This window comes from Oryctolagus cuniculus, chromosome 3 (genome assembly GCF_964237555.1).
Source record: "Oryctolagus cuniculus chromosome 3, mOryCun1.1, whole genome shotgun sequence".
NCBI classification, from domain to species: Eukaryota; Metazoa; Chordata; class Mammalia; order Lagomorpha; family Leporidae; genus Oryctolagus; species Oryctolagus cuniculus.
In genome coordinates, this window is record NC_091434.1 from 50,281,658 (window position 1) to 50,294,878 (window position 13,221).

At 38.5% G+C, this 13,221-nt stretch overlaps 1 protein-coding gene across 1 annotated transcript in view; it reads right to left on the reverse strand.

Moving 5' to 3' along the window:
* The window catches only part of C3H2orf88 (chromosome 3 C2orf88 homolog), a 157,097-nt gene that overhangs the window by 137,499 nt on the left and 6,377 nt on the right, over nt 1-13,221 (reverse strand). Inside the window, exons 3-4 of the transcript XR_011387190.1 lie at nt 3,621-3,758; nt 3,218-3,287 (exon numbers count right to left, since the gene is read on the reverse strand). The gene's annotated coding sequence lies outside the window, so the exon portion shown is untranslated. The remainder of the gene's footprint in view (nt 1-3,217; nt 3,288-3,620; nt 3,759-13,221) is intronic.

Consider the following 13,221-nt stretch of genomic DNA (forward strand, 5'->3'; position numbering starts at 1 on the left):
GTAGTCATTGTCAGGGCCTGCTCAGCTGGACATTACACAATGTACACCTGTAAAGAAACATCGCAGAAGGGCTGCTGGTGTAGCTGGTTGAGGCTGCCCAGGATACTGGCATGCTAACGTGAGTCCCGGCTGCTCTCCTCCCAATGCAGCTTCCTACTAATGTGCCAGGGAAAGCAGTGGAAGATGGACCACGTGCTTGTGCCACCCACCTGGGAGACCCAGAGGAAATTCCAGGCTCCTGGATGTGCCTGGCCAGCCCCAGCCATTGCAGCCATTTGTGGAGGGAACCAGAGGATGGAAGATTTCTCTCTGTTTCTCCCTCTCTGTGACTCTGCCTTCCAAAAAAATAAACAAATATGCAAAAAAGAAACATCACATGGTATCCCATAAATATGCACAATTTTATACATGTTTAAAATGTTTGTAAAATAAAAATAATTCTAAAATTACAGAAAACAAGAAAAGAAAAAAGAAGGGCTCCTGGTTTCCTGGGAATGCTGGCAGCGGGACTGGGAAGCAGAAGATGGGTTTTACAGTCGGCTGACTAGGACGATGAAACGAGTTTTTCAGAGCCGCTTTAATGCAGTGTATGCATACTGACCCCTTAATCGGAGGCCACTGGGGACAATCTTCATTCCATTTGTTCTGAGAACAAATGTTCCTTTTTTCAAACACACCCTTTTCTTCTTTCACAATCAATATTTTACAGAATGCTAAGGGATGTGTCAAGGGCCACTCAGCAATAAGTGTCAAAACCAAGGTTCAAAGTTAGGTCTGTTCTTTCTTCTATTTCTCTAGTACTGTCAAGGAAAATACAGTCACTTTAAAAACAGTCTGCAAGAAGCGTTTTCCACCAATTTATCACAGTAAATGAAACTATATTTCCTGCCCATTTTAATTTTTGAGAGCCATGATCTTTGAAATTGGCTGGCCAATTAAATCAGATCAATTAAATCAGATTGTCTGAGGGCAGGCTTTTGTTTAAAGTTCCCCATTTGATTCTCACTTACTCGCAGGGTTGAAAACCACTGGTGAAGTATGATAGAAAGAAAACAGCATTGGACACGTAGGCCTAGGCTTGAGGTCAGGATCCACAACTAACTGGCTGTGTGGCTCAGAGCCAGGTACTCAGCTGCTTTAAGAGGAAAGAAATAAGTGTTCTTATCAACACGTACAAAAGTATGGGAGATAACGTATATGCTGAATAGCCTAAATCAGCCATTCCACAAAGATACATGTGGCAAAACATCATATTGTGGATCATAAATACATATAATTTTTACTTGTCAATTAAAACATTTAAAAATATGCTAAGGAAAATGTATGAGTATTACAAATGCATTCATTGGAGCAGCTCACATTTTGTCTGGCATATGACAGCAACAGTAAGTGGTAGCATTAATACTTGGAGACTGCTATTGTGGAAAGAAAATGGACTTGAAGTTGGATAGACCTGGTTTCAAATCCCTGTAGTACCTTTTCAGTGTTTGGTAAATTACATGTTCTGTGCTTCAGTTTCCTAATTTTAACATTTTTAAAAAGATTTACTTATTTATTTGAAAAGCAGAGTTATAGAGCTAGAAGGAGAGAAAGAGAGATCTTCCATCTACTGGTTCACTCCCTAAATGGCCACAATGGCTGGAGCTACGTAGGCCAAAGCCAGGAGTCTGTATCTCCATCTGGATCTCCTATGTATATGCCAGAGGCACAAGTACTTGAGCTGTCTTTTGCTACCTTCCCAGGCATATTAGCAGGTAGCTGTATTGGAAGTGGAGAGGCCGGGACTTGGAACAGAGCCCATACGCCATGCCTATGTCACAGGTGGCAGCTTAACCAGCTCTACCAGCAGAACAGTGGCCCCAGTGGTTCAAGTAATTCCTGTCTTAGAAAATTGCTGTGAGGACTTTAAAAATCAATGCTTGTAAAAAACACCTAGTACATTCCTACTAGTGTATGCAACTCAGCTATGCTAGCAAAACTGCAGTTGAAAACAATCATAGAATATTCCTTACATTTAGAAATGTTCTATTTTAGCTGTGGAAATGTGTGGGTTAAGTTTGATATACTGCTGTGTTTAGTACAATAAATGTATATAACTAGTACAGATGCTACACTATTCCTTTCTATTGCATAGACCAAAGCCTGACGATTTGGCGGCTGAGTCTGCCGAAGAGGCTTATTCAAGAGAGGGGACACGGACCTGATGGGGTCAGTGAGCCGAAATAGAAAGCAGCCATCTGGACTCTCCCAGCCAGGCTGAGGAGGAGTTGTTACCTGGGCCTGACCCCAAGTGCAGAGCAAAATGACCCAGAACACAAGGTGAAGCCAAGCCAGACTGTTAGCACTGCCTTTATGAAACAGTCTAGAACAGTCCATCACCTTGTGTTGTCAATGCTGTGGTAGTAAGGGTTTGCTATCAGGATGGAATGTGTCAGCAGTGTTAAAACAAACACTCCTACTTCATCTTGAGAACAAAGTCTATAAATAGGAGATCTGGACGTGGCTCACACCAGACCCTTGTATAATATCCATCTTCACCTGGCACGTAGGGCTGAAGAACCTGGAACCACGCCTGACATACACAAGGTACTCAATAAGTGTTCCTTGAATTGAATGACCCATGTCCTTGGCCTGGAGCACTTCCTTGAATGGAACTAGATGTTAACATTTATTGGGTCTTACCAAGGCCTGGCCCTGTATTAGGCACTTTATATAGAGATCACCTCATTCACTTGGCAAGCTCCTGCCCATCCTTCAAGATCTAGCTCAAATGTCATCAATTCTGTTAAACCTCCTTGACTCCCTCCCGCAGAGTCCTCTGTGCCTTCTGCGTGACAGCTCCTCGCTCAACCTTCAGAAGAGCTCTTACCACTTTCTACTTTAACATATCTGTTTACAAGTCCGTCTCCCTCGCTGCAATGTGAGGTCATTAGGGGCATCACGTCTGTCTGTCTTTCTGTTTTGGTCAGTATACTTAGCACAGAACCTGATGAAACTAATTTTTAAAACTCTTGTAATTTTGATGACTAAAGAATGATCCTCATGGAATATTTTCATTCACTGAACCACATCCTAGTTCACATACCTAGGCATAAAGTCAGCTAATATGTTTACATAAGTGAGGAAGAAGGACAACTTTTACATAATGCAGGAAGAATGAATTCTGCACATCTGCACATTCACAGGAAGTGCCCAATATGTTCCCATTTTCACCTACCTTGGAACCAAACTGGTGTTCTCAGGATAGCTATTCTACCTGGCAACTATCTACTGGCAGGTCCAACAGACTGCAACAAAAGTAGAGAAGAACAAGAGGATTTTTATATAAATACACACACATAGAGCTCATTTTTCACTGTAGTATCATAGATACATCATAATAGAAATATTAAATGCAAATATAGCTGCTCAATATATGATGGCATTGCGTCCTGATAAACCCACCAAAAACTGACAATACCATGAGTGCATTTAACAAACCCAACTTACTGAACATCATAGCTTAACCTCACCTGTTTTACAGGCGTTCAGAACACTGAGCCTACAATCAAACAAAAACATCCAACACAAAGCCTATTTTATATTAAATTGTTGAGTATCTCATGTAATTTATTGAATACCTGTATTCTCAAAATGCCAGAAGCCCAGCACACTGTGGAGTATGGGCTGAATCTGCTTGTGACCGTGGGGCTGACAGGAGCTGCACTTCCTGCTGCTGCCCAACCTCGTGAGACAGTAGTGCACCATGTAGTGCCAATCTGGGAAAAGATCAAGATGCAAAATTCAAACTACGGTTTCTACTGAATACATATCACTTCCACACCACTTTAAAGTGGAAAAAGAGTAAGGCAAACCATTGTTAGTCTGTTTAAGACAGAGAAATAACACTTGTCTTACAGAGTTTGGGAGGATAAACTAAGAAAATGTGTACAAAGAGCTGGATACAGTTTCTAATCCATTGCCAGTTAAAAACAAGGTGGCAGTTTTCGTGGCAGTTGTGGGTTCAGTGACCTGCACTAGACCACATTCTACTAACCTCCCAGTTCTCTGACTCTCTTGCTCCTACTGAATTTGTGGAGCAGGAAGCTGAGTGAGAAAAACTCCTTGACTCCCAGGAGTCTGGCATGAGTATCAGGTTGAATGGTGGTGCCACTTACTGAAATGAAGATTGGGTGGGGAGGAGGCGATTGGTAAATCCAGAGTTCTGCCTTGGACATGGTAAACTGAAGTGTCTAGCCACTATCTAAAAGGATGGAAAGAAGACTATTGGAGCAAACATCCGAAAAGATGTACTATTAAAGGTCATGGAATTGAATGAAATACCTATGGAGAAAGCATACATGTAATAAAGCATAGCTTTTCCTTTTCTCATAGTTATAAACTGATTGTTCTATATACTAAGAGAAAAGGCAAACTATAGAACACATTCCATATCAGAGAGCCAGTTCAAGTTTCAGCTACTCTGTTTCTGGTCCAGTCCCCTGCTAACGAACCTAGGAGGCAGGGAATGAGGGCTCCAGTACTTTAGTTCCTACCACCCATGCGGGAGACTCAGATGGAGTTTCAGGCTCCAGGCTTCAGCCTAGCCCATCCACCACTGTTGTGGGCATTTGAGGGGTAAACCAGCAGATTAAACATTCTCATTCTTATTCTCATTCTCTCTCCCTCTCCCTCCCTTTCTAACAAATAGATCTTTAAAAAAATGTAGGGGTAAGGAAAATATTATAAATACACATAGTTGTTAGCAGTGGCTCTCAACTGGAGAGAGTTTGTTTCTCAGGGAACATTTGGTAATGTTGGAGACATTTTTGGTAGGCATTACTTGGGGAGAATTGTAGAACTCTAGTAAGTTGAACCAAGGGTACTGACAAACATCTTACAAAGCAAAACAAATAACTATTCAGCTCAAAATGTCAACAGTGCTGAAGTTAAGAAATACTGATCTGTACAAGGAAATGGAGATTATAAATTTATGCATAAATATACAAGACTCTTAATAGAAAACTGACTACTAAGGCAAAATAAATTTACAACCTAGGTAGAGGTAAAATGCATGATGGTAGTCACACAAAGTGTGAGAGTGGTAAAATGAAGTATTTTATTTCAAGCTTTAACACTATGTGTGAAGCAGTAAAATATCATCTGAAGGTAGACTATTATGAGCTAAAGATAAATATTATAAACTTTAGAATAGCAACTATAGGGGCCAGCGCTGTGGTACGGTGGGTGAGGCCACCGCCTGCAGTGCCGGCATCCCATACGGGTGCTGGTTCGAATCCCAGCTGCTCCTCTTCCAATCCAGCTCTCCGCTATGGCCTGAGAAAGCAGTAGAAGATGGCCCAAATCCTTGGGCCCCTGCTACCACATGGGAGACCTGGAAGAAGCTCCTGGCTCCTAGCTTCAGATCAGCTCAGCTCTAGCCATTGCGGCCATTTGGGGAGTGAACCAGCAGATGGAAGAACTCTCTCTCTGTCTCTCTCTGCCTCTCTATAACTCTGCCTTTCAAATTAATAAGTAAATAAATCTTTAAAAAAGAATAACAAGAATTCAATAAAACAATAAGGCATTGCATATACATACACAATGCAGATAAAATGAATTACTATAAAGCACAAACTGACAGAAGGTAGAAAAACAGAAAAATGGAACAAAGAACAGAAGGGACAAATACAAAACAATTCAAATACATTGATAATTATAGTAAATTAAATGTAAATTATCTAGGCAACCTAATTAGAGACAGAAGTTGAAAGACTGAATAAAAATCATGGCCCCAAATGCACATGTCTACATATGTATATGAAATCAAAGTTGAAAATAGAGACACAGATAGGCTGAAAGTGCATGGAAGAGGATTTGCCATACAAACACCGATCCTAAGACAGACAGAATGGCTACATTAATATAAAACACAGCAGCTATGAGCATACAGAATATTACAAGAGATGAAGAGGGAGAATTCACAATGCTAAAATAGTTGTTTAATTTATCACAACAATGTAACAACTATATGTATGCACCTAATACAATGTAACAATGTAGTAACAAACATATGTATACACCTAATACAGAGCTTCCAAATAATGCAAAAAATGACAGAACTGAAAAGAGAAATAGTTCAATCCATCATCATAGTTGGAGAGACTTCACTCCTCTCTTAGGAACTGATATGAGTAGATAGAAACTAAGGATATCCACAAGGATATATAAATTTCATGGAAAATTCACATTATCTTCTAGCCCATTTTTTCTATGAGGTTCTGAAGCCCTCGTGTACCAGGAATCTTCAACAAGGTTACTGACAGATGTGTATTTTGAAAAAACTTCCCATGGGTTTAATTTTATTCATTAGAATAAACTTTTATTGATTTTAAAATGATTTATTTATACTTGAAAGGCAGAATGATATAGGCAGAGGGAGAGATCTTCAATCTGCTGGTTTACTCCTTAAATGTCTGCAACAACCAGCACTGGGCCTGGCTGAAGCCAGTAGTCTGGAACTCCATCCTGATCTCCCACATGGGTAACAGGGATCCACGCACTTGAACCATCCTGTGCTGCTTCCCAGGCACACTAGCACAGAGCTGGATCAAAAGTGGAGCAGCCAGGACTTGAACCAGCACCCACATGGGATGCTGGCACTGCAAGTTACCTGTTAGGCCAAAGTGCCAGCCCCTCAAATTATTTTTTTAGCCCATAGCTCAAAAATAACTCATAGATCAAGGAAATTAGCAAGAAAAAAATTTATTGTATAGGGCTTTGTTTGAGGTTTTCTTTGCCATGCTGAAATTTATTTATTTATTTATTTATTTTACCTAGGCACATGAATCAGACTGTAATAGAAAAGACTGAAAAATATGCCAAGATGGTTTTAAATAATTTAAATTTCATGACAAAGTAACCTCAAACAAATTAATGAACATACATATGTTTAGAATGTCTTGCATCCCACTTCAAAATTTACATCTTGATGTATAATAATTACTTACATTTCCCTCTCATAATTTTTGGTTCCATTTTTGAGATTTAAATATATAAATATATATAATATATAAATATATAATAAATATATAATATATATTTAATATATTATATATTTATATATTATATTATATATAATAATACATAATTATATAATATAATATATTACATATATAATATAATATATAATATATAATATATTATATATAATAATATATAATATATATAAAATTTGATAAATTCAAAATTATCCCTGCCTTCATGGGATCTACCATCTGCAGCCAGTGCTATGTTTGGCTATTTCTTTTTCCCAATACCATTTATAAATAGTCCCTCTATGTAAAGTTCTAACTTAAGATGAAACTTTTATCACTTATGTAGTTTTCCTACATAACTAAGTCTATTTTTCACTGTTTTTCTTGATCTTTTGATTCTTTCTTGACACATTGCTTTAAATTATTATGCTTTAAAATATGTTCATTTCTATTAATGCTATCTCCTCTTATTTCTTTTCCATATCAAAATTTCCTATCTTGAAATGCTCATTTAAAAATCTATTGAGATTAAAAATATTTATTTTTAAGGCAGAGGGACAGGGAGACAGAGACAGGAGGGGGCTGGGGAGAGTGTGACAGTGTGTGCTTCCATCCAATGGTTCACTCTCCAAATGCCCACAACAGTTGGGGCTGTGGCTGGTCCTGGGCCAGGACTAAGGCAGAGAACTCAATCCAGTTCTTCCATGTGGGTGGCAGGAATCCAATTACTTGAGTCATCACTATTGCCTCCTTGGGTCTGCATTAACAGGAAGCTGGAATCAGAAGCCAGTGTGGAGAATTGAACCAGGGGACTCCAATATAGCACATGGATGTTCTAATCTGTATGTTAACTGCTAGGTCAGACACCTGCTCCCCATCTTTATTTTTCATTTATAGGCAGTTTTCAGTGAAAAGTCGTGGATTTATATTACTAAATCTATTGTTTTGCTATTTTTGACTTAACTTCTGATGTTTTTTCAGCTTTTTTGGGGGAGTTTTTGTCTATTTTTTAGTGCCAGCTAAGTAATCTTCCATCAAGCTTATTGACTTCATGGCTCAAATACTTTATATCCTTACCAACTTTTAACCGCGTGGCCCATGAAGTGATCTGAAATATTCCACTACTGTTTGTTTCTTAGCATTTCTTCCTGTAGTTCTATAGTTTTTCTTTGTGTTTTAATTATGACATCAGTATCTTAAGATTTATGAAAGATACATACTCTCTGCAGATTATTTTCTTTACTATGTAAAATTTCCTTCATCTTGTTTGATACTTTCTGCCTTAAATTCTTGTCTAGGACTAATATCATGGCCATATTTTTTTTCTATTAGCCTTTGCCAAGTATATCTTTTCCCACTTTTTCTTTCTAGCTTTCCATTTTGTTTTATACCTGTCTCTTGTGTACAGAGACACATGTATATCCATCCGTCTCTTTACAAAAGTTCAATTTCAATATTAAAGATGGATAGTATATACTAACATGGGTGATATAAATATTGTTAAGGACTATGGCATTACTGTGATTATGCTGAAATTATTCTAATATTCATGAAGCTCCTGGTAACAGGTACTGTTATTGGCACTTGATAGTACTGTCATATTTAGTTCTCACAATTTGACTAATGCTTCCATTTTGCAAATGAGGAAATATAGGTTAACTAATCTGTCCAAACTCAGAAAGCTTGTAAGACACTGTCTGAAGAACAGGCCTTGTTTACCCAAAGGCTTTTGCGTGGGAAGGATCTATAATCCTGTTTCTGGTTTCCTATCTGTATTCTACTCCCCACTCTTGTCTCCCACGTGTACAAACGATTCCAACTACATGCAAGAAACTATTAGTTTGGCCTGTAGTCCATCCATTCCATAATTTTTCACTTTCTAAAGTGTTATTTTGTAATTACTGTCCACCACACTCTGGGGGCAGGATGTTTTACATAACTATATAAACTGTTTACCCATAGTTGAATAGTGGGTGTTCACAGTATTTGACGAAATGAAAGTCTAAGTAAGGAGTTTTCACCATACCACATTTTATCAAATTTTTGAGTTTCACTTGTTTTTCCCAAAATATTTCTACTCTGAATTTGAATGGAGATAAAAATTAAATTTCTGTTCTTAAGAATTAAGGTAGTGAATTTTATTATATTACTTGGGATTTAAATTCATTGTGTCATGTAAAAATTTCCAATATATAACACAGATTTTGAGTATCAATTATAGTAGTGCAGTGCTTATAGATTGCATTCAGTAAAATTCTACATGAGACATAGAAAGAGGGGGAGTGAGAGAGAGGGGATATACATAAAAACAGAGTTCAAGGTTTAAGCTGAAGTCCTTATGACCTTAGAAAAATTGACAGCAAAACTGATGTAGTTCTTAAAGTTTCCAGCAGGGGCCAGAATGTTCCTGTTAAATCTAATTAATTGAAATTTTAAAAAAATTGTAATTCAAAGTTGTATCTATTTTTAAACCAATTAGAAAGCCAAAAGACAATCCTTTATGGTTAAAGTTCCTAGAAACTACTGACTTACTAATTTTAAATGTCAAGAATATATATAATTTAAAATATTGAAGATTGAGTCAAATGGTGACATTCTATAACAAAAGGCTGACCCCAGTTTCTGAGTCAATGGACCTCCAAAGTACATTTATTCAGCATACACTAAAATCCCTCCACTGATTGCCAAAAGCAGGTCAATGAGTCTTTCAGTTGCCAAGCCAGACCATGGACTGAGTCCAAGAACAAAGGGCACCACAGTGGCACTGACTCAGGAAATTGAGTGCTGACCTTGTTAATTTTAGAACATTAAAAATATGTATATTAACATAAAGAAGTACGTGGTGCTTCAACAGTATTTCAATGCAAATTGTTTTTGTAAATTAAGCAAAATGTTCTTAATTCTAAATGAAGTCATACAACCTCTTTTTTTGGGTCTTACTTTCCCTATCTCTTTATGAGTAGGTTAGATAAAATAATATTAAAATCCTTACGGTCATAAAATTATATTTTTTTTCCTTAGGTAAAATAGTATAATTTTTTTGTCTCCAATTCCTGGCATAGTACCTATCACAAACCAGGTGCTCAGTAAGTGTAAAAAACAAACAAATAAATAAATGAACAAATTAATATGTTTAAAGGGTTCTTTCTAGGAATTTACAGAATTGGGTAACAGAGTGCCTCTGAAAGCTAATCCTTTGTGAATTATGAAAAACAATGTTGTAGGCAATTCCAAGGAAAGAAGAAAACATTTTTGAATATTTTTGGAAAGAACTGAATTCTTCTAAGGCTACCACTACTTCCAAGCCATTACTTGAGTAAAGAACAGAGCTAATGTTTTAGAAAGTGATTTTAACAATTCACATTTTAAAATATAAATCTAACAACATTTAAACTTTATTTGGTTTGCATAAACATATGCTACTCAGATATATATTATATAATAGGTTCCAAATTTGTCCCAAAATAACTGAAAATTGCAAGATTTTTGCTTGGCAAGTGCTGAAAGTTTCAGATTACTGAAAGTCTTAGCTCCTAACAACAATAGGGCAAAGGTTTTAAAACTGAAGACAGGACAGGTACTTTTACAGCAGCTAAGACGCCACTTGGGATATCCGCATCCCATATTGTAGCGCCTTATTTGAGCCCTGGATCTTCCATTGCCAATCCAGTTTCCTGCTAATGCCCACCCAAGGAGGCAACAAATGATGGCTCAATTACTTGGGTCCCTGCCACCCATATGGGAGACCTCGATTGAATTCTGAGCTCCCAGCTTTGGCCTGGCCCAGCCCTGGCTTTTGCGGACAACTGGAGAGTGAATGAGCGAGCAATGGAGGATCTCTCTTTGTCTCTATGCTCTTCAAAGGCAATGGAAATAAGCAAAAGACAAAAACAAACAATAACTGTTTTCCAATTCAATTTATACTGTCATCTATCCTGGAAATAGGTGCCTGCTGTAAAGTAAATCAGAACATCTTGAAGGAAACTCTTCATCGAAAATAATGAAAATAAACTTATTACTATACTCAATTTATTATTGGTAAATTTGCAGTAAATTTAACTTCATTAATTTGGTAAAGAAAATCTACAGCTTCAGGCAGGAGTTCGTGCTTTCTTGATCCAGAGGTGGTTAATGGTATGGAAGTGTACAGATCAACAGTGATGGTGTGATTGCAGCAAGTTTGAAAGGCCAAATAAAGATTGGTTTCACTTGTATTAGGCAATCTGAAACATTCCCACATGCTGTTTCACAGCACGGCCATTCAACAAAAACAGAAAGAATATTTAAGTCCAGTAAAAATGGCTAAATTAGTGAATCAGAGATCTTTTCCAAATGCAAAACCATAGGGGGCTGGCGCCGTGGCTCACTTGGTTAATCCTCCGCTTGTGGCACAGGCATCCCATATGGCCTCCGGGTTCTAGTCCCAGTTGCTCCTCTTCCAGTCCAGCTCTCTGCTGTGGCCCGGGAGTGCAGTGGAGGATGGCCCAAGTGCTTGGGCCCCTGCACCCGCTTGGGAGACCAAGAAGGGGCACCTGGCTCCTGGCTTCAGATCGGCGCAGCACTAGCTGTAGCGGCCATTTGGGGAGTGAACCAACGGAGGGAAGACCTTTCTCTGTCTCTCTCTCTCACACTGTCTATAACTCTACTTGTCAAATAAGAAAAAAAAAATCACCATAGCCTTAGGGCAAAATATATAAGTGGCAATGCTTATTTGCTATTGGTTGAATAACAAAATTATTTGAGTAAGGTTTTCAAGCTTAAATAATGAAATCCCTTTTAAATAAAAAAAAATTGAGGGGCTAGCGTTGGGGCGTAGCAGGTAAAGCCGCTGCCCGCATGCCCGCATGCCAGCATCCCATATGGGCACCAGTTCGAGTCCTGGCTGCTCCACTTCCAAACCAGCTCTGTGGTATGGCCTGAGAAAGCAGTTGAAGATGACCAAGTGCTTGGGCTCCTGCAGTTACGTGGGAGACCCGGAAGAAGCTCCTGGTTTTTCCTCTGGCAGCTGAGGCCATATGGGGAGTCAACCAGCAGATAGAAGACATCTCTCTCTCTCTGCCGTTACCTCTCTGTGACTCTGCCTTTCAAATAAATAAATAAATACTTTTTTTAAAAAAAAATTGAGAACTCCCATGAATAATGTTTAGAAGTCAACCTCCATGACTACATGGCACTTGATGCCAACTTGATTACAGCCAACAACTCACCTGTAAACAGTAAAAGTTGTAGTTACTCTAGAAACTAAAGGCAGTGAGTTAGTGCTCAAATGTCCTGTGGCTGTCTGGATGCTCCAGAATATGTGTAAAGGCATATGTACACAGATACTTACTTACACATGCCCCTGGAGAGCTAAGGGTCTTAACTTGGAAAAGACACAGATGCTCTGGAAATAGGTGGACTTCTGGCCCGCCTCACCTGGATACTCAAAGGAACATGCCTTTTTGGTTAAACTGAAGTGATAAACTCCACCACAATTTTGGGGCAAAGCCTCTTTCTTGCTGGTATGAGATGAGACTAAGCAATGAAGGATAGTTGAGAAATGGACACCTTCATAAAAATGATGAAGGGAAAGAGTTGACAAGATGCTGTCTGTGCCCTGCTGTGTGGGCACCTACATGTGTACACACACACACATGCACATACACACACACGAGATTTCTTTTTCTCATCTATGGTTACTTTTGATGCTCATTAAACTTAGCCCTAAACATGAATCTGTGTTGGATAAGGGAACTCGGCACTTTAAATAGTGGTGTCACAGCATGGCAACTCCCTTAGAAGCGTCTTTGTTAACAATCACAGTGTGGGTAACTACAGATCATCAATGCAAAAGTTGCATGGGATGCTCAGGGTGCTCAGTGCACCCGAGAACTACTTGGGGTGCCAAAACACATCTGCAGTGCCAATCTCCCTTGCCAGTTGAAGACTGAACTCAACAGAAATGCTGCCAACCACAGTAAGAGCAATCTGAAAACACAACCAGAGTCACTTAGAAAGCCTATAATTAAATAATTATACCTATTTCAAAATAAGAAAGTTGAGGTTTCTGGTATTTAAGAAGATGTTCATTCATTTATTGGTTCAATTATTCAATAAACACCCTTTTGCTCATCTAATTAAGTGCCAGGCACTGAGCTAAGAATTAAAGAGAGATGAAAAAGGAAAAATAATTTCCTTTCCTCAAAGAACTCATAAACTGGAGGAA